At 34.5% G+C, this 25,890-nt stretch overlaps 1 protein-coding gene across 4 annotated transcripts in view; it reads left to right on the top strand.

Moving 5' to 3' along the window:
- Nek7 (NIMA related kinase 7) overlaps positions 1 to 25,890 on the top strand; it is a 141,516-nt gene that overhangs the window by 5,508 nt on the left and 110,118 nt on the right. The window lies entirely within an intron of this gene.

The raw sequence follows: 25,890 nt of genomic DNA, 5'->3' as shown, positions 1-25,890 counted from the left end.
CTTTCCCTTTTCCCTGTGATGTCTGTGTTCACAGTTTATTGGTTCCCACATTTGAGTTAGTGTTTTTGTGATTATTATTATTATTATGTTTTGGGGGAGGGTGAAGGAGAAGTAGCAATCCTGTTCCTCCAGTAGATTTAAACCACAAGAGGTCATATTCTGGACTTAAAAAAAAAAAAAGGTAGTTGCAAAAAGATCTTTAAATTCTGATTTAAAAAATGACAAAATTAAAAATTTTTTTCCTAGTGTAGTTATAATTCTGATTTACTTTTTGTTGAAATATTTTTCTACAGATCCTTAAATTTACTATAATTTTATTGTGATTGTAACCATAATAAAGTCACATATCTTCAGTTTTATTATGCCTAGAAATACTGAGTAGGTAAGTTTATGAGAAATTGTTATGCTCTCAAATCTTCCATTACCTTTATATCTAGTTGTTGGAATCTTATAGTAAAATAACACGATATGTTTGCATACTATCTTTAAAAAGTTCAGAACTGGACAATGGATAATTTATTTTTAGGTAAGTAGCATATCCTTATTTCAAACAGTTTATTTCTGGGATCTGGTTTGTTAGCCAACAGATACATGTAAATTGAAAAATATTATACAAGGAGAATGTTTTTTAATTACTTATATAGAAATTTATACACATTTCTTATGTCAGCCTACAATGTTATATCCTTGGTTTTCGCCAAGGTCTTTGGTATTTGAATATGTTTAGAATAGTATAATGACAAGTATACTATTCAGTTGAAAATGGCATTTCTATTTTCAAAATACATTTAAAATTTTTTAATAAGATTTTTATATTCGTTAAATATTTTAATTGAATGGAATATGAAATTTCACTTAAAGATTGCCCTTTGTTATATATTTCTCCCATTTACTCCTCTCTATATTTTTTTTAAATAGCAAGGAATTTTTTATAGTATTAAATAGAATTTGATGACTGTGAGGGAGTTCAGACTTAAGAGTACTGTTCTAATACTAGGCCACAAAGCAAGTTGCTGCTGCTTCCTTGACCAGAAAGCTGACAGTCTAGAACCACACAACCACTGCCTGAATTAAAGTACAGTTTTCATAAGGAAGAAGCTATTATTATGGGGGCCCCAGAACTATGCTGGATTGTTACCTTCCAGGAACAGGATACTGTGTTAATCATCATTTCTCGGCTGCAACAAAATGCATAAGGAAATCAACTCAGAGAAGGAAAATTCTGTTTGGGCTTTCAACATGCTTCAGCAGTTGCAGTCCATGGTCTGCTCTCTCCATTTCTTCTAACCCCGTAGTGGGACAAAAACATGGCAGAAGGAAGGAAAGTTACCTTCCTCATGGCAGCTGATAAGCAAAAAGTAAAAGGGACTGGGAAGGAGATACAGTCCCCAAGGGTATGCCCCCATGGGCCCAGTCCCTTCAACTCTATTCTACCTCCTATAGTTCTACCCCTTCCCAGTAGTCCATTCAAATTATGAATTCCTCAAGGGATTAATCCACTGATGAGATCAGAACTGTCATGATCGAATGGCTTCTCAAAAGCCCCACCTCTGAACATTGCTGCATTGGAGACCAGTCCTTCAACACAAGAGCCTTTGAGGGACATTCCAGATCCAAACGATAATAGGTGCTCTGGACACTGGGTCTTAACACCTGTCTTTTTTCCTAGGGTTGCTGTAACATATTGCTACATGCTGAGTGGCTTAAAACAACAAATTTATGCTTTCAGTTCTGAAAGCCAGAAATCAGAAATAAAGGTGTCAGCAGTGCCATCTGTGTTTCTTCTGAAGGTTAGAGGAAATACCCACTTCTTTTACCTCCTGGTCTTGGTAGCAGTCCTTGTTTTAGCTTATAGATATATCACTTCAGTCTGTGCCTGTCACCTGGCATTCTTCCTGTGTGTGCCTTTTCTCTTCTTATAAGGACATCCTAAGGACTGCATCTCAGCCTCTGTTTTTACACTTAATTTATAAAATTAGGATTTTTTAAAGTTTCTGATCTCTTTGGTCTTAAAGGGCATTTTAAACTTGGGCAGGGATTGTATCTAAGGCATCCAAGTTTTCTTTTACATTTATAGTATGCAGTTAGTATTCTATTGCTGCCACAAAGTATATGTTACAAAATCAAGGCTTACATTTACTACTAAATCTCATTGTCCTTAGAATGTAAGTGTATAATTCCATAAATTAAATAACTTTTAGAACTGGAAAGGAGTTTATGAATTGTCCAGACTGGTCTTTTCATTTAATGTGAGAATGTAGACTTGCTAAACCATGTCCCACTACTCAATGCTGTGTTTCCAAGTTTCAGTTTAATGTTCTTATTTGTTCTTTGTTTTGCAACAGTAATAATGCCCTTGTGTTAGTTTAGTAATGTTTTGACAGTAGCATGGTATGTTTTTCACTTCACTTGAATTAGCAGAATCTTGTTTTTGTTCATGGTATGTGCTCAGTAAAGATTTGCTGATAGCTTGTGGCATTGTACCTTTTCCCATGTGAGGGCCTTGAACACCTTAAGTCAGCAAATATTTGAGTGACTAATTATGTGCTTGTAAAATATTTCTGTCATCTCAAAGTTGAGGAACATTAGGGCTTGTTATCTTTACTTTGAAGTAGGATCAACAAAGTAGTAGTTACCAATATGGAGCCTACTCCAAGAAACCCTTACTTAGAGACCAGAAATAGTATAGTTAAGGTTGGAAAGCTCATGGGTGATAATAGTATTGTCTGATCAGTATTTCATTATATCTGATACCTTGATTGAAAAGTCAGGCATTGTTGCTGTTATTGATTCTAGTATGCTGACAATAACTTATGCTCACATTGCTTCCTCTATGCTTGAATATTCGCTGAACCCACTGTTTATTTTCTTTAATTTCTTCTCCTCTTGCTGTGATTTGGAGAGCATGGGTACTTCAGTTTTCTTTATCTCTGTATCCACGCTTCTCTCTTAGAAGTTGGTTCTGGTTTATTTTATGTGTTCCCTGCTGTAGTGAGTTTTCCCTGGTAAAATATAATCAAATTAATTGAATCATTTCTAGGGGATTTATTTCATAGTTATATACATTCGTATATTGAAAATAGTTCTGACAAAATTTGGGTAACTGTTCAAATATTGTTTTCAAACTATGGTCCTCTCAGTGCCTGCATCAGAGATTCTGATTTGATAATCACGAGCATTAGCATTTTAAAACAAGTACCCAGATGATTTTCATATGCAGAATTGGAAAGATTGCTCTGTGATAGATACTTACATTGTAAATAAGCAGTTCAAGTGATCCCAATGCAGGTGTTCCTCGGCCACACCAAGAAACACGTAATAGTTCAAAATCACTTTTTGTTTTGTTTTGCTTTGTTTTTATAATAATAGTTCTTTCCTACTGCCCACATAATTTCTAGCATGGGTGTGCAAGCCTTTGAAGTAGCTCACACCTAAGGATCAAACTTTTTCAGCATATGTAAACAAGATCTCAGCTCAAAACATCAATAGGTATTATGAAATTGGTTATAAATCAGCTATAATTAGTAAACAGGCAAGCGTAATACAAATAACAATTGAATAATGGCAGGAGAGAAAAATTCCACTTCCAACTGGGTGAAAGAAAATAGTCTATTAATTTTAGTCACAGTCAATCAGTTAGTGTACTGCTTATGCTGTTCTCACTGTTGTTGGCATTTTTTTTTTTAAACTTCTTTTATGGTTGTAGGTGGACACAATACCTTCACTTTATACTTACGTGGTGCTGAGGATCGAACCCAGGGCCTCCCGCATGCTAATCGAGCGCTCTACCGCTGAGCCACAACCCAGCCCTGTTTTTGGCATTTTTATAATATTTCTCTCAGCTTGGTATGAAAGCTTACCACTTCCCTTGTTCCTGAGGTGTGCTTTTGCAGAAGGGGAGAAGCCCTTTACCTTGTTACATTAAGTTTTTTTTGCCTGTAGTTATCAATGTCTGAGACTTACCTGTAGTTCTCTATCTTGTTCCACAGCTTGGTTACGCCAAGCTTTTCTGTCTTGAATATCTGGCCATGCTGGAAAGTGTTCAAGAACATCATGATGAGTAACCTGTTCCTTTTTCCATGACTGTCTTATTTCCATTTGGTACTTTGATAACAAGTGACTGGTAATAACTTCCCTCCTCGTCAGTAGAGATGGGCCTTTGTATCCAAAAAATACTCTACTGAAGAAAGACTATTTGGTAATTTTAAAATTGCTTTGTATATATTATATATTTTTATATTTAGAGTTTATAATCAGTATAGGTACTTTGTTCATTTCCCCACTTTCTTCCTTCCCTTACATAAGAAGAGGCAGTATGACATAGGTTTTGAAATTCTGAATTAAGTTCGGGTTCATTTTTATTTGTCTTTTAAATGCCACACAATCTGACACTTATTATGAGCTAATTGAATAGCCATGGAACTCAAGAGTTGAGTGTCTGGCCATAGGGAGAACACTGACAGTAATGGCTTAGATAATACAAAGGAACCTGGGCTTGTAATAATGCACTAGTATCCATTAGGAAATTTGGAACTTTTGTATCTAGAATGTGGTCCTTGACAAGTGGGACCATTCTTAAGCTATTTTTGTTCGTGTGGGGAGTTATCATGCTCATGATGTCAGTATTTCTACATTTTCTAAATCGTGAACTTTATAGGGCATTTGTATTTGCATTTTGACAATGTTCAGAAGATGATCCTATTGAGTACTTGGCATTTGCTGCTAAATTTTCAAATTAAGGTGACTTTTTCTGAACTTGGGAGTCATATTTGCCTGAAAACAGAGGACAGACCGTGTGGTTTTGGTAGCTCTTCAGCAGCTGTAAGATGAATGATTCTGTTATTACATTCACTTATGATCCCTCTCTATCTCTTTCTTTAAGTTTCTACCTATTTTTCTACATGGTCCCACCATTCTAGGACCAAGAGATTGGAGGTTGTTGGTCGGTAGCTGAAAGTGAGTGGTAATTACTATAATTAAGGTAGGACCCTAGGAAAAGTGAGAAGAAAACTCAGGCATCAGTGGCATTTTTAGATGGAATAGCTAGAGAAATGAAATAGGGTGAAGTGTGAGAAAGAAAACAAACCTTTAAAAATAAAAAGGAGCATGCAGTACACATAAGAAAGGAAGATGGGCAAGTGACTTTCTTTACTGTTTATTCATTACAAGAGATTATTCTGCAGTTTGTAGTACAAATTGACTATAGGTGTATAGGTTGTGCTGTAGTTGATTAGTTTTCTTATAGTTAGTAATTAAGGTGGGACATAAATCAGTTTTTCAAAAATTAACATTTAATAGTATTTGGTTATTAATTAACCCTGGATATAACTGCTACTTAGTAAGCCCCTCATCTTTTGGTTGAGCATAGAAGGAAGGTGGATTTCAGTCATCCCATGAGGTTGCCAAGTTGCCAACTTTTCACAATTAGAAATCACTTTGAATCACCATTATGAGATGTTTAAATTATTTTTTTTTAGTTTGAAGTACTATATTCCATATCAAAATAAGTATCTAGTTTTATGCTTTTTAAAGTAATTCAGTTTTATTAATTATAGGATTTGAGAGTAAGGAATGACCTAATATTGTATCATATTGCTTGGTTCATCTGTCTTTAACTGTTACATATTGGGGCCTTTGCTTTCAACCTGATCCTGATTCATTTCTATGTTACCCCACATTTTAGTCACATTTGACAACTTACCATTCTTTTTGAATAAATTTTACACCTTTTTGGGCTGATCTGTTCTATTTTTATGCTTTTCTTACTGCTTTTAATGCCTCTTCTCCACACTTCAACTATTCTATCTCTTTGTATTAAAATCATCTTTATACTTTAAGGCCCTGTGCAAATTTCATACAAAATATATAAAGAAACCTTTCTTTCTTTTTCCTCTTTAGTTCTTTAGTACTTTTTGTCTCTCATTGTAAATGTTTTCCTAACATCCTCCCTGGAATATAAGCTTCTGGAAGGTGTGAATCATGTCGTGTGCATGTTTGTGTTTCCTATAGGGCCTTGGATCGTTCTTGTCAGAACTGGCCATTCTGAAGGGTAGAAGCCTGCTTCCCAGAGACTATGAAACAGAAGGTCTGGGCAGGTCCTAGCAGTGAGAGGATGTCCAGAAGGATTGGGCAATTGGTTTCAGGGAAGTCTAGGATGAATGCCAGGCACATGTCCCTGCAAGGTCCATAGAATATGGTATGAAGGAGGTCGGGCAGTGTGAAATAGGTCCGAGGACCTATAGGAAACACAAACATGCACAGGACGTGATTCACACCTTCCAGAAACTTATATTCCAGGAAGGATGTTAAGACAAGTACATTTACTGTGATGACAAAAACACAAAAGGCCTAAAGAGGCAGAAGAAATAGATCTCCGAGTGGTCACTGTCAAGACCTTCAGGAATCTAGTCGGAGAGACTGAATTCTGAATTCTAAGTTGTAAAGACCTCTGTGTGGTGAGATGGGAACTAGATCTAGGAAAAACATGGGTGTGTCAGACATGGATTTGCTGTGAGTGGGGAGTGGGTATAGATATAATTTAAGGGACCCGAGCAACAAAGAATAAACTGAGAGATGAGTTTCTGGGATTTAGACATGAAGTTAAAACAGGACCAGAAGTCCAATTAAATTGACTTAACGCTAATTTACCAAAGTGTTCATTAGGAATTCTTGTGTTTCCTTTTCTTGGAGGCCAGCTCATTCCCAGTCCAGGTTAAATGGTGTGGTTTTCTGTGAAGGTCTAGGAACCTTTTTGCCCCAGATTATCCAGTATTTGTCAGATTAATTCCATTTTGATGTTTTAACAATTAATCCTTTTATGAAGAAAATCCCTTCATGAAGGAAATGTACTGAGTTAAAGAAGATAATAATTAGGCTGGTACTTGAAATTATTCCTTTCTTAAGAATAATTACTAATTGCAAATGATAAGGCTTTTGTTTGGTTTATGGAGATCAAATGTTGACATAGTGAAAGATTGTTCTACTTCAAAATAGATGCATTTGTAAAAGTTTCTTTTCATAGTTTTCATTGCTGGAAAAGAATAATTACCATGTTAAAAATTACTTTAAAAAACACTTAAAGTACTTAAAAGGGGTCTGTACCAATGGACCAAAGATACAATGCTCATTCCTGAATTAATGAGGAAGTGCATAGGAAATTATCCCGGAGAGGTCTCCAGAGATTGCCTTAAGAAAGTCATTGAATACTGTGATAAGAAAATTGAACCTCTTCTCCTGTGATGTGATTATGAAGTGGTTTGTGTCTTTGTTTTCAAATTTCGATTGTAAAGTAATAAAAACTGTAATGCTTGTTACTCTTTCTTGATTCTTTGTTAATGGCAGATCAGGAACTAGCATCAAAATAGAATCAACATAATTATAAAGGGAACGTCAAAAGAGGAGTTAGTTTAAAAGATGTGTTAAGATATGTTTGGTTATACAATTTATAAAGGAACTAGGTTCAGGCTTGAAAATAAATAGTTTTCTTTAGTGTATTTTTTCCTTAAATTTAGAATTGAGTGAATTTATTCATGCTTTTTTTTCCTTTTAGAAACACCTCAGTACCTTCTATCTGCTTCTAGCTACTTTTTGTCCTCACCTAAAGCCTTTTAATTATTATCTCAGAATAATTTCAGATTCCTCAGTCTCTTAAAACTACTTTATGCTTTGAGTCTTTGCTCTTACCGTGGTGTCACCCCATGCTCTTGTCTTATGGCACTACTTGTCCCCTAGTTGTTCCATGCTTTAGTCTGGAATGTTGTTCTTTCTTGAAGACTAAAATGGGATATCCTCTCAACAAGGCTGTGCCTGACCCTAATAGCCTACTTGAACCCTGAAGTCTTCATGTGAACTCTTGTAGTCACAGTATCCTGTGATGGTGCCTGTCCTATTCTGATATTGTTAATCTATGTGTGTCCCCTGTGAGTAACTTTGAGGAATCAAAATTTGACTTAGTTCTTTCTGTATTTTCAGCAGCTCTGTGGTGGACATATCTATTAATTGTACTGAAAGAGTGACTTAATGAGTGAGTTGGAGAAAGTAAGAGATAGTGTAGGATAACCTGTGGTGTTTTGGCTTGGGGGTGGCAGTGGTTTGAGTAGGCAGCACTATTCATCTTTAGTTGTAGCACTCTTTGCCCTTTCCTCCTTCCCCTTCTCACCATCTTTGAGTCGTTGTAGCTACTTGTTGAAATGGGATGAAATAAACAAGAGATGTAACTTTCCGTTTCTAAGGACATTTTATTTATGCCAAGGTGTTTACTGCTTTTATTGAAGGCAGGGATGTATTTTTGACCAGGAATAAAAGATATAATGTGTCTATTGGAATATTTTCTCATTTGTTTGCACTTTTGGCTCTAGTCTTTCATAAGCTCTAGGAGTGTGATCATGAGAGTTAGAATATGGGTTAGATCTTAAATCTTTATACAGGATATACTTGCAGCTGGCCTTTATATTTCATCTTGTTGCTTAGATAGTCATATAGGTCCTTCCATATAGTTTCCACAAATCAAATGAATATCTAAGTTGTGTAAATTACTTCTTGTGGGAAAAATGAGAATTTAAATATTAAGATACAAGGAAATGCAGGTTTCATATTATTTATGGATCAAGTTGCTGAAGTGCTTAATGCTGAAGAACAAAGAAGTATTAACCAGATAATCTTAGAATTTAGAGTGTTGTTTACCAAGAGAATAGAGTAATTCTCTCAATTTTGATTAAATATACACTTTAAGAATAAATAATTTATTCGTGTGGGGGAAGAAGGTTGCATCTCTTATGGTTGAGGTTGGGATGCATGTGGGATATTCAGGTGAGAATACCTAATGGGCAGTTGGCTATATGTATTTTGAGCTTAACAGATGTGGTGTGGAGTAGAGTTTGGCGTGGTGGTAGAGAGTGGTGTTAGATTATATCTGGCAGTGAATCGGTGTAGGGGAGGCGCACTGGGGGTCCAGTTTGTTCACGCTCACTTAAAAAGACAGCTTTATTGAAAACTAAGTAAATACACCAGGAATATTGGGAAAATGAAGTTAACTTGCTACTTAAGCATATTATGTAAGGTATTTTTCCTGTAAACTCCCAAATATTGTCATTTCATCCTTAATAAATCTGTTTTCACAGCCTCTTAGTACATCCTTGTAATATTTTATTACTCTGTAGTTACAATAATGGATTTTCACAGTTTCAGATTTCTGCAGTGTAACATTATTGATCATATAATTCCATTTTGAATGTCTTCAAAGTTTTTGACATTTCTATTAAAGGTCTCTAACATCCTAGATAGCTTTATCAACATACCATTGTTTATTATTAATTTAAAAGAGTAATCCTTATTCTTTGGATAATAAGTCTATAAAATCAGTGTTGCAGAGGATAAGTATACCAGAGAAAGTACATTTGTTTTGAGTATATATTTGTGTATGTTAAAAATAATATACAGTTTGGCATAATTTGCTAGTGTGTGCTCAAAAGAGCAAGAGAGATTGCAAGATGGTGCAGGTCAGGATTAAAATAATTTGGCAGAGTTTGAGTAAGTTTGCTTAGCAGCTGCCTAGGTTAACTTTGCATAACCCATTCAAAGAAGAGTTCAGTTCTGAAGTTATGAAAAAGAATATAAGCAATTGAATTTAATTTTTCAGAAAGTAAATTTTAAAATGTAAAGCATGGCCATGATCTTCCTTCAAGTACATCAAAAAGCTTGCTACCAAGAGCGAGGAGGGTAGCTTATAAAACTACAAGTCAGTGGCTTTTATATACTTTTTTCTTTTATTTCTAATTTTCTTTTTCATTTTTATTTTAATGTGCCTTGGAAGTCTATAGTTGGTAAAAATAAAACAAACAAACACAGTATTATTTTTCTTTATTATTTTTTTTTAAATGTATCTGGAGGGGGAGGTCTTGGCAAGGTGGTATGAGGTTTGGAGGAAGGAACAAAGTAGATTTGTTAAACGTCGATTATGTCCTACTAACCTAATTATTCATTAAATAGGTCTGCTGACTAACTAGGGCCTTGAGAATGCGGTCAGGGCCTGGGTGGGGATTAATGAAAATATTCACTGGAGAGGAAGGACACTAGAAGATCTGAGCCAGGGTCCTTACTTTATGCTTAGCTCCAGGCCTCAATTTCCTTGTTTAGTTTTTTAGGAACATCATAGAAATTGATAGGAAAGATTTTACAACTACCTTATGGTTTATTGTAAATTGTAGTACGTAAAGGAAAGAGAATTTTGGAAGTTCAGAATAATCAATGCAGAGAACAGTGTCTGTAATGGAGTATGTGTGCAAAAATGTCAAATGAATAAATATGAACAAAGTCTATAAGAATAAAATGTAAAAATATTTGTTCAGAAAAGTCTGCTAAATTTCCCTTTTATTCTCTTTAAGTGTTTGTTTTCTTAAAATGATTTTTCTGGTAGTGGATCCTTGTTACAGACTAAAAACTTAGGTTAAAACAAATGACCCCACAGTAAATAATTCATACTGACAGAAGTATTTCCAAGTATTAGTCTGCATGCCACAGGGCCTTATCAACTTTGTTATGATGGAGCTCACTACTATGAATTATTCAGTACAGTGCAGAAAACATTCAGTAGAATGTTTTCATATTCAAGTTTGGAAGATGAGTCTAAGCTACTTATGTTAACTCTTAAGTTATTTGTGTTTGGTAGCCATGATTGTAAACTCTGTTGTTAGTATTACAACTGAATGATCAGTTTGGTGAGCTTGTGCTTTTGCCAGGCATTTTTTTTTTTTTTTTTTTTTTTTTGCTGTGTGAATAACTGAATGTTATAACAGATACATGGGGGAATTTGTAACAGTATTCTATGCCCACAATTCACCTAAACCAATACAGAGTCTGTCAAAAGCTTTGACAAACTTCTTTAAAAGGGCTAAATAGGGATCGCTTGTCTTTCACATTCTCATAGGAAATGCTTCCGTATAGGTCAGCACAAGAAATAATACAGTCTTGTATTCTTATATCACATAACACTTTGGAGAAGCATTAATATTTTATTTTCCCAGCTTTTAACATATCACGTATGTTGTTGCTTCTAGGGGTTTGAGATCTTGCTGTCATCACATCTATACACCCACTACAAATTTTCCTTTAAAGGGAGAGAACTGAGAGACAGGACAGATGCATCTGTGCTCACGTGAATTTGAACTAAGTTTTCTGTTAGACCTTATAATTGTTTTGTTTTCTCCACTAAATTTGTTTGGTTATTCAAATATTTATTGGACCTTAAGGTGTACTGGAGGTATAAAAATAAAGAATATACCGATTCAGCCCTTAGTTGTTGATATAAGGGTTTAATTCATGAGGAGGACCTCAGAGGACATAAAACTGAATTATTAAAATATATTGAGGCAGATACTTAAAAGTAGTTTATCAAGGGCTACCTGAGTGGAAAGCAAGGTTGGCCAGGAGGACTGGCTGGGAAAGCTGTTTCACTGGGATGGTACATCCTGTGTCAGTTGCATAGGGATGCAAAGCCTAGTATTTGGAGGCTATGTAAATGATTCATTAAGGCCAGAGTATAGGGAGAAAATGCTGGTAAGTTAAGATTGAAGCTAAAGAATATTTCATTCATTAAATGACTATAACCAGTATGATGTAGTTGGATTTTAATTTTAGATATATCACTACATACATTCTGTGTAGATAACAAGTATATAGAGTGGTAGTCATATTACTAAAGCCAGGAAGAGCACTGAGCAGGTTTTTCTAGTAGCAAGGATTATGAGGGTCTGGGATAAGCAGAGAGATGTTTTGGAGGTAGAATTAATAAGAGTTGAAGACTTATGTGGAGGTAAGGTTGTAAAAAGGTCTAGTATGACCAAGGGATTATATAGGATGACTAGGTGGCAATGCCATTCATTAAAAATATGAAGAAAAAGGAATATAGAATAGAATAGGTTTAGAGTGTTCAGGATTTTAGACATCTTTGGTTTGGGATATTAGATTCAATAGAGTTAGAAATGAGATTCTGGAGATCAGATTTATAAGCCAGTGTGTAAGAGGCAGGTTATGTGCCAACTGAAAATTCAGTTATTGATTTAAATAATCAAAGGACTTACCAGTTAAAGAAACCTGATTAAAAGAATGAACAGTCTTGATTCATGATCACAAAACAAAAGATGCATTTTGTGTAGAAAAGATAAAGTAGATTCAATTATTTCCTTGTTGTGGTTTTTATAATAGTGGTTCACCTTGCTAACTTGATTTATTTCAAATAAGTACAGTAGATTTAGCAGTAGGAAACACACATGCAACTCTAAACCAATTATTGATGAAACTAAGTTAATGAAACTACGATCTTCATCCAAGAAATTGGGAAGGTTCAAAGTGCTTTCTTTAGTATTTCAAAATACTAAAGAAATAACGGAACAGTTACTTCAGAGGCTTGAAGAGAACAAAACAAAGGGTTGTGGCTAAAGTGTCATAAATACAGCCAAAATACTGTTCATGATGACAATAGAATTATTCATATGACAAGAGAATGGTGTTTTTAGATTTTCAAGGGTTAGAGAAAAATATATTGGTTATGAGCTCTTTTAAAAAATAGACTGTTGGAGAAGTGAAGATGAAGAATTTGGGAAAGGGACATTGTTGTATAAACCAGTGGGAATGACCATGAAATAAAGGTGGGAGCAAGATTAAACAGATGTTATGCAGGATTGGAATGGTACAGTGCCACAAATAACTTATGTTATGGTTATAAAGCCTATAATCTGATAAATAAGATTGGCAGGGTGCTGGTATGATACTTTCTCAGCCAAGCTGGGGTTGGGTCACAGAAAATGAATTTCAGTTCAGCTTTGGTAATGAGCAAAATTTGGTTAAAGGAGGAATTACAACAACTTGGACTCATCATCAATGGAAATTAAAATAGGAGAAGATATATATTTGGTTTCTAAGTGACTGAACAGGATCAAAGCAAGCACATCCAGACCCTGTGGCAAAAGATGGAAAAACAAACAAACAAAACAACAACAACAACAACAAACCAAAAACAGCAAGGAAACAAAAAATATAAAACACAGTATGAAAACAATTTATATATGATCTATTGAAATTCTTTTAAAAGATTCAGATTAAAGAATAATCTTAACAGTATGCTACTTTCAAAAGATATCCTTGGAACAAATCAATCTAGAAAGGGTAAAAATGTAGGCCAATATTTATAGAAAAAACATACAATCTAAAAATCATCAGGATTAAGAAATATTTATTTGAACCTATAAATATGGTTTAGTAGAAAATATTTAATTTGGTGATTCATTGTTTTGTTTGGTTTAGTAGAAGACTTGTATGATAAACTTAGTAGAGTAGGAAAAAAATTCAATACCTCCCCTTTTATTTAAGAGAAGCCTTTTAGAAATTGGAAATATCATTTGACATAGAATTTGGTCAGTAACATAATACTGTCATTCCACATGTTTGTATTTTTCTTAACTGCTATATTTTAAGCTTTGAGAGTGAGAGGTTAATTTTTACATTTTCTGCCACCCATAAATAAAATACCTTGTATTTTTAGACTGTAATATAGCTATTTGTCAAGTGAAAACATTATTTGTAAACATACCCTTGTGTAATTTTTGGATTAAAAGGATTTTAGAATACAAAGAACAAAACATTTTCTCTTCAAAATGTAGAATATACATGATTTCCCAGAATTGAAATGGATGCTCTTCAGATTGAACCTTTGTTTGGTTTATTATTCATTCAGCAGACCATGAATTCTTATGAAGAATTTAAATTTGGTTGAATACCTAAGTGACAGGTAACCCAAAGATTCTTGAACAGCGAGGGCGTACATAAATACTGTTTAGAAAAGGAATTGTTATTCTTGTAAAGCAAGATAAATGAAGAAGACTTCAGTGGAAGAGAAGTGCTCATACAGAAAAATTAAAGGATTTTGGGACCTGTGGCTGGCTCAGTATCTCCAGGATGTGGTTGGGTTTTGAATTAAAAACAGCTTTTTGGTGGTCTTGAGAACTGTCTTTATAGTGAGTCCATAAAGCTGTAGCCTTGAACTATGGCTTTACAGAGTTTCTGAAAATTTTGTTCATGTGCAGAATTCTGCAGTCTATGGTCAGGAAGAAGCTGCAAGTTACGTGGGTCTCGGTGTGTGTGTAAACATACAAAAAATGAATGAAATGCTGATTTACAGGAATCAGGAAATATGCTTCTGTTATTTCTCTTGGTAATACTGGATTATTAATATAACTTCTAAGTTTCTTATCTGTAATCTGGAAATTATTTGCTCTACTGTGTTTTGAGAAGATCATGTGTAAACATTTTAAAGAGTACAAAACAATAAGTGTGAGATGTCAGTAAAGTGTATTGATGCTCATTTTGCTGGAGGAATACATAAAAATAATATGGAATCTTAAAAGTCACCAAGTTGTGGATTTTCAGTTAAAAAATAAGCATTCAGTTTGAACTGATACCTAAAACCTTTGCATTGCAGAGAAAGTTAATAATGCAATTGTCATAAATCAGAAACTGTGGTAACATTTGTTATTCTAAATGGTGATACCTATTGTTTCAACTATACAGGTAGATGAAAATATGAGAGAGGATTGGATGAGAGTTCTTTCCTTTGTAACAGTTTGCTTGAGGTAGGCAGGCATTTCCTCACTTGACAGATGGCATAAGAAGGATGAGGAAGGCACATGGATTTCCTCAGCTTGTGTTTGCTTGGTGATGATAGAGTCAGAGTTAGAATTCATAATTTTTGTTTTTTCTTAACACATTGTTTTTCCCTTTGGGTATAGCATTTTCTTGCTGATAATTATGACCTTGTAATATTTTTTGATAATTATCATAATCTTTTAGAAAGGTAGTCAAATGATGTGTTGCTTTTGCTTATTGAAGAATCAAAATGAGAACACACATGGAGTATTTTCCATAAGAGGACATTATTTTTTACTTAGAGAAAACAAATTCATGGTCTTCTTAAATAAATAATATTCATATAATCATTTTCTAAAAATAAAAGTGTGAATAAGTAATAGGCTTAAAGCTCACACATTTTCAATGTTGACTTATAAAAGTTGTCTGTAAAATACTTTATGAAATGATGCCCTAAATATATATTCATAATGATTGACTTTTTTAATGTACGAGAAATATCTATATGGGAAAGGTTAAAAGGGGACAAGTTGTAGAACTAAGGTCACCTATTTTATATAGTTTTCTCATTAACTTCATACATACAATATTTCCCATGGTACTTTCATAACTAATTATAAATTCGACTCTTAGAGCGTTGTATCATCTTTAAGTTGTTCAAGAAAAAAAATAACAAACCTAACAAAATTAAGCATTAATTTAGATTTTATGTTGAAGCAACCATATATTTGATGTGTTGCTTTATGCAAATAAAATCTTTGATATTTTACTTTTCAAATTAACTGATCAATAATTATTCTTCAGTAGTGCTCTCTTCCATGAAGATTTTTAGTGAGGAATGTCTTTGGATTAATCATACATTCCTAGTGACTGTTCTAGGATCACAACTAATCCATAGCACCCCAAAGACTTTTTTCAGAGTTGCTCCACTTGAATCAAAATGTCAATAAACTCTGAATTTACATACCATGACTTGTTTATTTATGAAGAAATTAGAATTGAGTGGATTTTTGAGACTGGAAGGGACTTTGGAGATCATGTAATCCAATACTTTCAGTAGATATTTGACATAACTAAGTCTTAAAGACATTAGCCAACATTTCAGAAAAAAGTTCTTGGTAAAACCAGGATAAGACTTGAATTTTCTGTATCATATTCCAAATGCTTCCCCCATGCAATTTACATTTGTAAATCTTTTTAATACCATTAAGATAACTAACTAAAATACAGTAGAAACAATAACAAAATCCATAGTTTGAAACTGTGTTGTAGGACTCTTAGATTTCATTCAGTGCCATTATACAAAAAAATGCTTATTCGAAAACTTTCGTACTGTTGGTGGACTAATACACAATCCAAATTTAAACATATTTTGTTAATATTCAACAAGGTAAAGCAAAGTAGTTCTTTAAAAATGACATGTGAAAGGGTAAGCAATTGAAATAGAAACCTCATTAAATTTTATCAATTAATAAAATTATTTTTTTAGGATGTGAAGTTACCTGTTTTAATTTTAAAAAGTGATAAAATGTGCAATTTAAAAATAACTTTATGTATTTGACATGTTATACAAAATATAGGTAGGTGTTCCTTAGGTTCACTTCTTTTCATGGAAGAATGAAATAATAAAAAGATACACAGTAGAGAAAAGTCAATGATGGGGTACCAGAGTAATCATCTTCTAAAGAGTTAACTTGAATGTTTTTGACCGCAGTACAGTAAATCTCAGAGAAATGAGTTATGTTCATATGATGGTCAGCTTTCAGTTAGGAAGGTGTTCTTAGGCATACATTAAAAAAGTCTTTACCTTCATTCTGGGTTATCCTTTTATTTCAATCCTATATTAAATAATGAGTAGCTTTATTTTTTGTTGAAGTGTCTAACTGGCTATTTTATGTCTTAGTCTTTGAACTGGAGAGACAGAATGGAAGTAAATAAGTGTGTGGGGGCGGGGAAATAGGTAGGAGGATGGAGTTTGATTAGTTTGTGTATACCTATTTTCAGGTCAAGATTGTGACCATGAATCAAGACTTGAGGTTGGTTTTCTAGTTCATATCCTTTCTTCCAGGCCTGGGGACTTTGAATTCTGTATACATTACAATTAAGTAATCTGGGAAAAAAGCACTGGAGGAATTTCAGGCTTATTATTATTATTTTTTTATAGTATACAAATGGGATACATGTTGTTTCTCTATTTGTCCATGGAGTCAAGGCATACCATTTGTGTAATCATAAATTTACATAGGGCAATGATGTTTGATTCATTATTTTTTCCCTTCCCCCCCACCCCTCCCACCCCTCTTTTCCCTCTACACAGTCCTTCCTTCCTCCATTCCTACCACCCTCCTTATCCCTAACCCTAAACCTAACCCTAACCCTAACTCCCACCCCCCATTATATGTCTTCATCCGCTTATCAGTGAGATCATTCGTCCTTTAGTTTTTTGAGATTGGCTTATCTCACTTAGCATGATATTCTCCAGTTTCATCCATTTGCCTGCAAATGCCATAATTTTATCATTCTTCATTGCAGAGTAATATTCCATTGTATATATATGCCACAGTTTCTTTATCCATTCATCAACTGAAGGGCATCTAGGTTGGTTCCACAATCTGGCTATGGTGAATTGAGCAGCTATGAACATTGATGTGGCTGTATCTCTGTAGTATACTGATTTTAAGTCCTTTGGGTATAGGCCAAGGAGTGGGATAGCTGGGTCAAATGGTGTTTCCATTCCAAGCTTTCTGAGGAATCTCCATACTGCTTTCCAGAGTGGCTGCACTAATTTGCAACCCCACCAGCAATGTATGAGTGTACCTTTCTCCCCACATCCTCGCCAACACCTATTGTTGCTTGTGCTCTTGATAATCGCCATTCTAATTGGGGTGAGATGAAATCTTAGGGTAGTTTTGATTTGCATTTCTCTTATTACTAGAGATGTTGAACATTTTTTCATATATCTGTTGATTGCTTGTACATCTTCTTCTGTGAAGTGTCCATTTCCTTAACCCATTTGTTGATTGGATTATTTGTATTCTTGGTGTAGAGTTTTTTGAGTTCTTTATAGATTCTGGAAATTAGCGCTCTATCTGAAGTATGAGTGGCAAAGATATTCTCCCACTCTGTAGGCTCTCTCTTCACATTACTGAGAGTTTCCTTTGCTGAGAGAAAGCTTTCTAGTTTGAATCTATCCCAGTTGTTGATTCTTGCTTTTATTTCTTGTGCTATGGGAGTCCTGTTAAGGAAGTCTGATCCTAAGCCAACAAGTTGAAGGTTTGGACCTACTTTTTCTTCTATAAGATGCAGGGTCTCTGGTCTGATTCTGAGGTCCTTTATCCATTTTGAGTTGAGTTTTGTGTAGGGTGAGAGATAGGGGTTTAATTTCATTCTGTTGGATATGGTTTTCCAGTTTTCCCAGCACCATTTGTTGAAGAGGCTATCTTTTCTCCATTGCATATTTTTGGACACTTTGTCTAGTATGAGAAAATTGTATTTATTTGGGTTTGTGTCCATGTCCTCTATTCTGTACCATTGATCTACCTGTCTATTTTGGTACCAATACCATGCTGTTTTTGTTACTATTGCTTTGTAGTGGAGTTGAAGATCTGGTATTGCGATACCCCCTGCTTCGCTCTTTCTACTGAGGATTGCTTTAGCTATTCTGGGTTTTTTATTCTTCCAGATGAATTTCATAATTGCTTGCTCTATTTCTGCAAGGTACATCATTGGGATTTTAATTGGAATTGCATTGAATCTGTATAGCACTTTAGTCCTTAATGAACATCGACGCAAAAATTCTCAGCAAAATTTTAGCAAATCGCATACAAAAATATATTAAAAAGATAGTGTATCATGATCAAGTGGGTTTTATCCCAGGGATGCAAGGTTGGTTCAACATCCGGAAATCAATAAATGTCATTCACCATATCAACAGACTTAAAGTTAAGAATCACATGATTATTTCAATAGATGCAGAAAAAGCATTCGATAAAATACAGCATCCCTTCATGCTCAAAACACTAGAAAAAATTGGGGTAGTGGGAGCATTCCTTAACATTATAAAGGCCATATATGCTAAGCCCATGGCCAATATCATTCTAAATGGTGAAAAACTGAAAGCATTCCCCCTAAAAACTGGAACAAGGCAGGGATGCCCTCTATCACCACTTCTATTCAATATCGTCCTTGAAACTCTAGCCAGAGCAATTAGACAAACCAAAGAAATTAAAGGGATACGAATTGGAAAAGAAGAACTCAAACTATCCCTGTTCGCTGATGACATGATTATATATTTAGAGGATCCTGGAAATTCCACCAGAAAACTTTTAGAACTCATAAGTGAATTCAGTAAAGTAGCAGGTTACAAGATCAATACTCATAAATCCAATGCATTTTTATACATAAGTGATGAATCTTCAGAAAGAGAAATTAGGAAAACTACCCCATTCACAATAGCCTCGAAAAAAATAAAATACTTGGGAATCAATCTCACAAAAGAGGTGAAAGACCTCTACAATGAGAACTACAGAACACTAAAGAAAGAAATTAAAGAAAACCTTAGAAGATGGAAAGATCTCCCATGTTCTTGGATAGGCAGAATTAATATTGTCAAAATGGCCATACTACCTAAAGTGCTTTACAGGCTTATTTTTTGAAACCATTTCTTCTGTTTTCCAGATATTTGAAACTGTTACTTTTTAACTCTTTGTTCCATGCTAATTTTCACAAACTTGAATGTTAATTAAAAAAATCCAATTGATAATTACTAGTCATTATATCCTGAGACAGCTTACTGTGAAAAAAGAACTATATTAGACATAATGGGGATGTCAGGAATATATGATGGACTTTGTTGGTGAGAACTTTTAATTGATATTGATGGCATTATTAACAGTGTAAGAAAGGTCCTTAATGTCACAAGCATGTATCATACTATGAGGATATCAAAGGAAGGAGAGGTCTGTTGTTTGAATGACTTCCATGGAAGCCTCATGGAAGCATATGGATTTGTGCTTAGTTTTGAGGGGAAGCCATTGTGGTAGGTGATATTGAGATTTCTGAAGTACTGAAATGGGCCAGTTTGGCAGCAATAGAGGGGCATGAGGCTCTGGTTCATTCTCTTTATAACTGCCAAAGTGGTGGTATTTGTAAAATGAAAAACCAATCCCATTACTCCTGTCTGGGAACCGTTCTTCAGAGGTTGCACTGGGTAGTCTGAAAGTTGAGACTGTGATTTTCCCTTGGCTCTGTCTCTGACAGATGTTTCTGAATACTTCTTCCCTAGGTTATGAGCTCTCTAATAGAAGGATCTGTTTGTTGTTTGTTGTCTTTATCCTTAGTACTCACCTGGTTCAAAGATGGAGTTTAGTAAATTTCTGTTGCATAAATAGGGGCCTGTCATTCCAGGCTAAGGAACTTGGAATTTAAAGATTATGGACAACCATGAGACATATTTAAACAAAAGAATGATACAGTGAAAGAGGAATTATAGGATAACTAATTCAGTTGCAGTGAATTGAGTATTATGAATGGTAATCTTCTGAACATTATAAACACTTCCGAGTTATAGTAAATAAACATTTATAGTTATGATGTCCTGAACATGTGGTAATCTGCTGATACAACAAAGGTTCCAATTTTGCTGCTTTTTTGGACTCTAAATCAGCGTTCAGAGACAGCCTTTACCAGTGTTTCTTAGGTTCACTAAGACAAAGCAGGATTAGGTAACTTTATTTTTTTCTTTTGTTCAACAAATATTTGAGTTTCTACCATGTGTCTATGGTGTTCTGAGTTTCGAGAACACAGTGGTAACAACACAAACATAGTATGTGACTCCAGGAGGCATTTTTAATGGTCTAACATAGTTTAGAACTCTAAAAGTGGTTCCAAAACCATGTGAAAAAGTGTCCACAACTTTTTTTCTTTATTCCATTTTATCCTAAAGAATGTCCAAGTGGAAATCCAGGAGTGTAGGAGCCTATCCTAGACTTCCTTGGACAAATCATGTGTTTATCTGAAGGAACTGGATGATTTTACAGTTTAATCTGGTATTTGTTAGAGTTTAAAAAAGGTATTAATATTACTGCTCCTTAATATTCATAATTTTTTTGTAATATACTTACCTAAGCAGTATGCAAGACTTTGACTTTACTTACTGGTTAGTTTTCACAAATGGTAAATGCATTACAAATAACTGCGCTTCATGTTTTGCTTAGGCATCGTAATTCCTTGTAATAATTGGTTTATGACTTTATGGCTAAGTGCCATGTGTTGGAGGAGTAGATGAAATATCACATTGCAGTTCTGATCTGTCTTTAGTTGATAGGCTTGACTTACTTTCTGTCGCCCTATTTAACTAAGATACATATTTGACATGGCTATTGTTGGAAAATTCAGAGTGTATCTTCCATTTTAAATAGAGTATTTCTATATTTAGAAAATTCATTTCTCTAAATCATTCAAAAATCAAGGGGATTTGTGACTAGTGGTTAAAGAATTTGTAAATGAAGTTTGGGTTGTGTTTAAAGCAGTTTACCAACATTAAAATACACATGCACCCAACACATCTATCATGGCAACAGCAAGATTATCCTTACCTCCACCAATGAAATCACAAAATGGTCTTCATCAAAATAGAACCTTACTGATGATGCTGAGAAAGTCCTGTGTGGAGACACTTCTTGAAGGGTACTAGTAAAATTTATGTTAAAAACAATGTCCTCACTATCGTTTCTAAAATACCTATGCACATGTTAATACAGAAATCAGATGCATTCCTATAGATATCCATATTTCTTAGCTGAGACACTTCTTTGCTTAATAGTTACTGTCAAAATTCTGTGTTTTTTCTTAGGAGAGAAACATTTTGTTTAGTGATTCTGTGCTGAACTTTGCTCTTTCATAAATAGGAATTATGTTCATTCATTACAAAGCAAATTTTCTGGCAGATATTTGTATTTTAAACAAGTGTTATTGATAATTTCTCCTTTTGTGTATGGTCCAAATTTATAAAAGTACATAAGATGTATTTCATTTTATACTTCTCTAGGAAGGAACAAGTGAATTTTCTCTAGTCTAAACATGTCTCAGTAGACCTTCTTCGTAGGCCTGTGACATGTAGTTTTGAATTATAGAAAAGAATCTCACTTATTAGTGTTCTAATGTAAAAACATTAGCAGTTTATGAAATACCTTGTTTTGACATTTTGAACATTGCCTACCACCTCTCACAATCCATGAAATATAACCTTTGTCTATGATGAGTATGAGGAATAGATAGTAAACCTCATTTATAGGCAGTGCTCCTCAGGAGACTGTGTCCCATTCCCCGCCTTCTCTTATTCCCTTACCATCTGAACTATTTATCCTTCAGGCATCAGGTAAAAGTCACTTCCTCATAGACAGAGTTTCTTGGTAAACTCCCATTCTCCCAACTTTGTTATATATTCCCTTAGTACCTCACATTTTTCATTTGTAAAATATCACATTGTCATTACCCATCTAGTCAGTCTTTCTAACTAGATTGCAAGTGAGGATAGAGACCATGTCAGTTTTGTGTGAGTACCCAGCGCCTAGTAAAATGTCTGGCATTTAATAGGTCCTTAATAAGTAGTCTTAGCATGATAAAAATATAAATATACACATGTTCAAATGGACTAAATTGAAAGTTTTAATATGCCAGTGAAGATATTAGTGTCTGAAACAGGAATCACAAATCAAGTTAATCTGAAGATAATAGAAAGATGTGTGAAACTGAAAAAGACTTGTTAAGTCTAAAGATTTCATCTATTATATTGAATTGTTTCCCATTGTGGATTTGAACTAACTTGAAAATAAATTTACAAAGGATTTCCAAATAAATTGTTTTATTTTTATCTACCCTAATTATGTCTGCCTGTGCATTAAATGTGGTAAGATTACAGCTAATTCATCTTACTAACACTAATCTTGTTTTGCTAGCAGATATGATTTTCTCTAGCTGTACTGATCAGGATTTCTTCCAGACTGTAACATCGTGGCTGATTTTTGTTTTCTTTTTTTGAAAACATTCATCTTTCCCTTCACTCAGGTTCTATGTCTCTGGAAACAATTTTTGTTATTATTTATTGCTTTTCATAGTGCTTCTATGGTCTGTTGAGCTGTGAGAATGGGTTTGACACTAGAGATATAGCAGGAAAATAGCTCAGAGAGTTTTGTTTTGTTTTTCACACGTGCTTTTTATTTTTCTTAATTATGTCTAAACTGATATGAACATTAAAATATTCTGAAATTTTTCTCATACTAATGAAAGCATGATACTGAGGACAGAGTATACCTGCAAGCAACACATACTGAAGTACAAATTAATTCATGGTTATGTTTTGCTTGTATTCTTACAAAAGGAGACCACAGTCATGCCAACTGGGTAGTGTCACCCAGGAGAAACAACCTCAGAAAGCAGCAGGTTGTTGAGTTTGATGAGGAAACAGATACTTTGTTTACCTAGTGTGAACTAGTGTTTTTTTTTTTTTTTTTTTTTTTTTGCATACTGTATGATAGATGTTTAAGTATTAGTTACAAATTGTTCAGGGAGTAGTGTTCCATTAGAGGGATCAGAGGTAGGAGACTGGCAGTACTGTTATTTGTTTTAATAAGGTTGCTTAAAACAGAATTTAAATTTGTGTAATATGTGTGTGTATATACAATTATAAATCTAGGTTTTATTAAAAAGAAAGAACTTGTTCACTTAGATTGGTGAATAGTTGCTGGTTTCTTCCAGATTAGTTGTCATTTCAATTTCAATTTCTTGAGGCTGTACCAGGGGTACTTACTGAAATGTTAAAACTGAAAATATATAAATCATCTTCGTTGAAATTTGTACACAGAATTTTGGTGCTAGAAAATAATGTTATCTCAATGGAGCTTTGTAATTCAGGAAAGAGATAACTCATGCTGCAAAACCTTAGCTAGCTGGAAGATTTATGGTACCAGATCACTTTTCTAATGGTCATATTTAAAATTATGGCAAATGTGTTTAGAACAGTAAAATGATTTCATGGAAATCACTTATACTTGTGAAAGGATCTATTTGAAGTTATTTCCATAGTTATTGAAATAATATCTTTTTGCTTACTAAATTTTTGGTTTTGTAGAGAGTCTAGATAATGTTAAGGCATATTGATCCTTGGAGATGTTTGGTAAAAGAGTATCAAATCCATCAAAATAGTTAGGTTTATTGAACTTTGCTTTTGTAAATTCCTTCAAATGTTTGAAATGCCAGGATACTCCAAAGATTAAGTTGTTATTTGTATTTGCCACCTATCGTGGGTTGGCAAGGAGTACTAAAACTAAGAGAAGTAACAGAGTAAACAAGTAGGTTGTCTTGCCACAGCTGTATAGATAGGAAAAGTGATGAATATAGTCATCAGAGCAACACAGTTTATTATAGTTTAGTAAGCATCAGGAACATTAGCATGGTAGTTGGTGCTGATTCTCTTACTCTCAAGTCCCACTGAGAGATCAGTTATGCCTAGACGCTGGTGTGTTTTCAGTGAGTTGGGCCACAGCTGAGGAACCTAGGGGAATACTTTTGGAAGCAAGCAGTAAGTAAGTCTGTCATACAAGGCAGCAGGTAGTGTCTGGTAGTCATGCAACTTTCATCTGCTTGATTGCTTATCATTAGCTGTATAGAGAGGATAAATATAGAGAATAGAGAATGCTTTGATCTTGGTAAGGATGTGCAGGGAAGGTTGAGGACCATGTCAGCCAACTTTCCTGACAGTCCATTCTTCTCTCCATACATATTCTTGGTCAAATTTAAATTTTCATTTATTACCCCATCAACAACTTTGATTAATTTTGTTGTCAGGTACTGAGATCAAATCCATATGATTTATTTCATACAACATGCAGTGAGGTCTCTAATCAACAGGGTAAGTAGTATCCATCTCAATTATGTTTCTGGGTCTCTGTCTCAGAAAATTGAGTAAAGTCTGAGCACCAGTAGGTCTAATTTCAAATAATCATTTAGCTTCCTTTTTTAATGGGCTGTATGGATTATTCTACCTAAGGAGCAGTACTAATTCATATACATCCTGTTCAGTTAGGATATAGTTTAAGGCCAGTATATTATCCATTATGACTTGTGCAAGGGAGCTTAAGCTGATCTGATCTTCTAAAACTTTTCACAGCCCCAAATTAAGGATAGATCTAGGGTATGAACTCCACTGTGGAGAATACTTCACTGCAGTGTGTAACTAGAAGCCTTTGTATCTTCTGGGTAGTAGAACCTAGATAAGGCGTATGTATGTTTAATACCTGAGTACTCCATATTGCTTAATACCTAAGCAGTCCATACAAGTGCCAGGCTTCTTTTTTAGTAGGTACAGTTTGGAAGACAATTTTTCCTTTATTGTTTGAGGACAGCCTGCATTGCTCTGAAGAATTTGACTTGGATAGGTAGTCCCTATAACACGTCAGGATTAATGAATCACCCTGGGCTCTCATGTGAACCAGCATCTGTTCCAAAGCCATCACCATGTTTTCTTTGAGTCAGTCAATCAACATGTTACCACTGGTGCAGTGGAACCAAGTCATTCCTGAAAGGAGAGGAGCTTGTTCCATGTTTTAGCTTTGGTGTACATAGTAAGAAAATTCAAGTACTTTGGTGACTGTTCCTTAAACCTTTTTTGGAACCTGCTGCCAGATGAAGATAAACTGATCTTGATCTTCTGATAACCAAGGAACTGATAAAGTCAGTAGCAATGGCCAGGATGGCATACTAGGTGGCATTAGTTTGTTAAGGTGATTGGTTCACAGTTTTTATGTCTGGGACAACCTGAGCAAAGGGGCAACAACTGAATTCAGTTGGTGAGAATCCATTGTAGGTTTCCAATTCCTATTAGCCTTTTCACTTGCCACACATAGTGATTTCAATAAGATAATTACATGTGTCAACATCTCTTGCTGTCTTCAAGTCCTTAATGACAATTGTGACTTATTTCTCCTCTTTTGGAATTCTTCATTGTTTTATTGCATAACATGGGAGGGCCTACGTGGGCGGGTCTATTATGCACTTGTTCCACTGTTATCTCTCTACAAGAAGATCTTTGAAATTGATAAAATAACCTGTGGATTAATAAGATTTCACAGAACATTTGTCAAACATCAATACCACGTATACATTCAAAAGTGGGAGCAGCAACAGTACACAGTAGCGTCCAGGTAGCCATGCCTATATAGCTATAGTAACTTTTATTCCTCCTTTAATCTATTT

Source organism: Sciurus carolinensis, chromosome 12 (genome assembly GCF_902686445.1).
Source record: "Sciurus carolinensis chromosome 12, mSciCar1.2, whole genome shotgun sequence".
NCBI classification, from domain to species: domain Eukaryota; kingdom Metazoa; phylum Chordata; class Mammalia; order Rodentia; family Sciuridae; genus Sciurus; species Sciurus carolinensis.
Note: the sequence above shows the minus strand (reverse complement) of the source record. Positions and strands in the feature narration are given on the sequence as shown.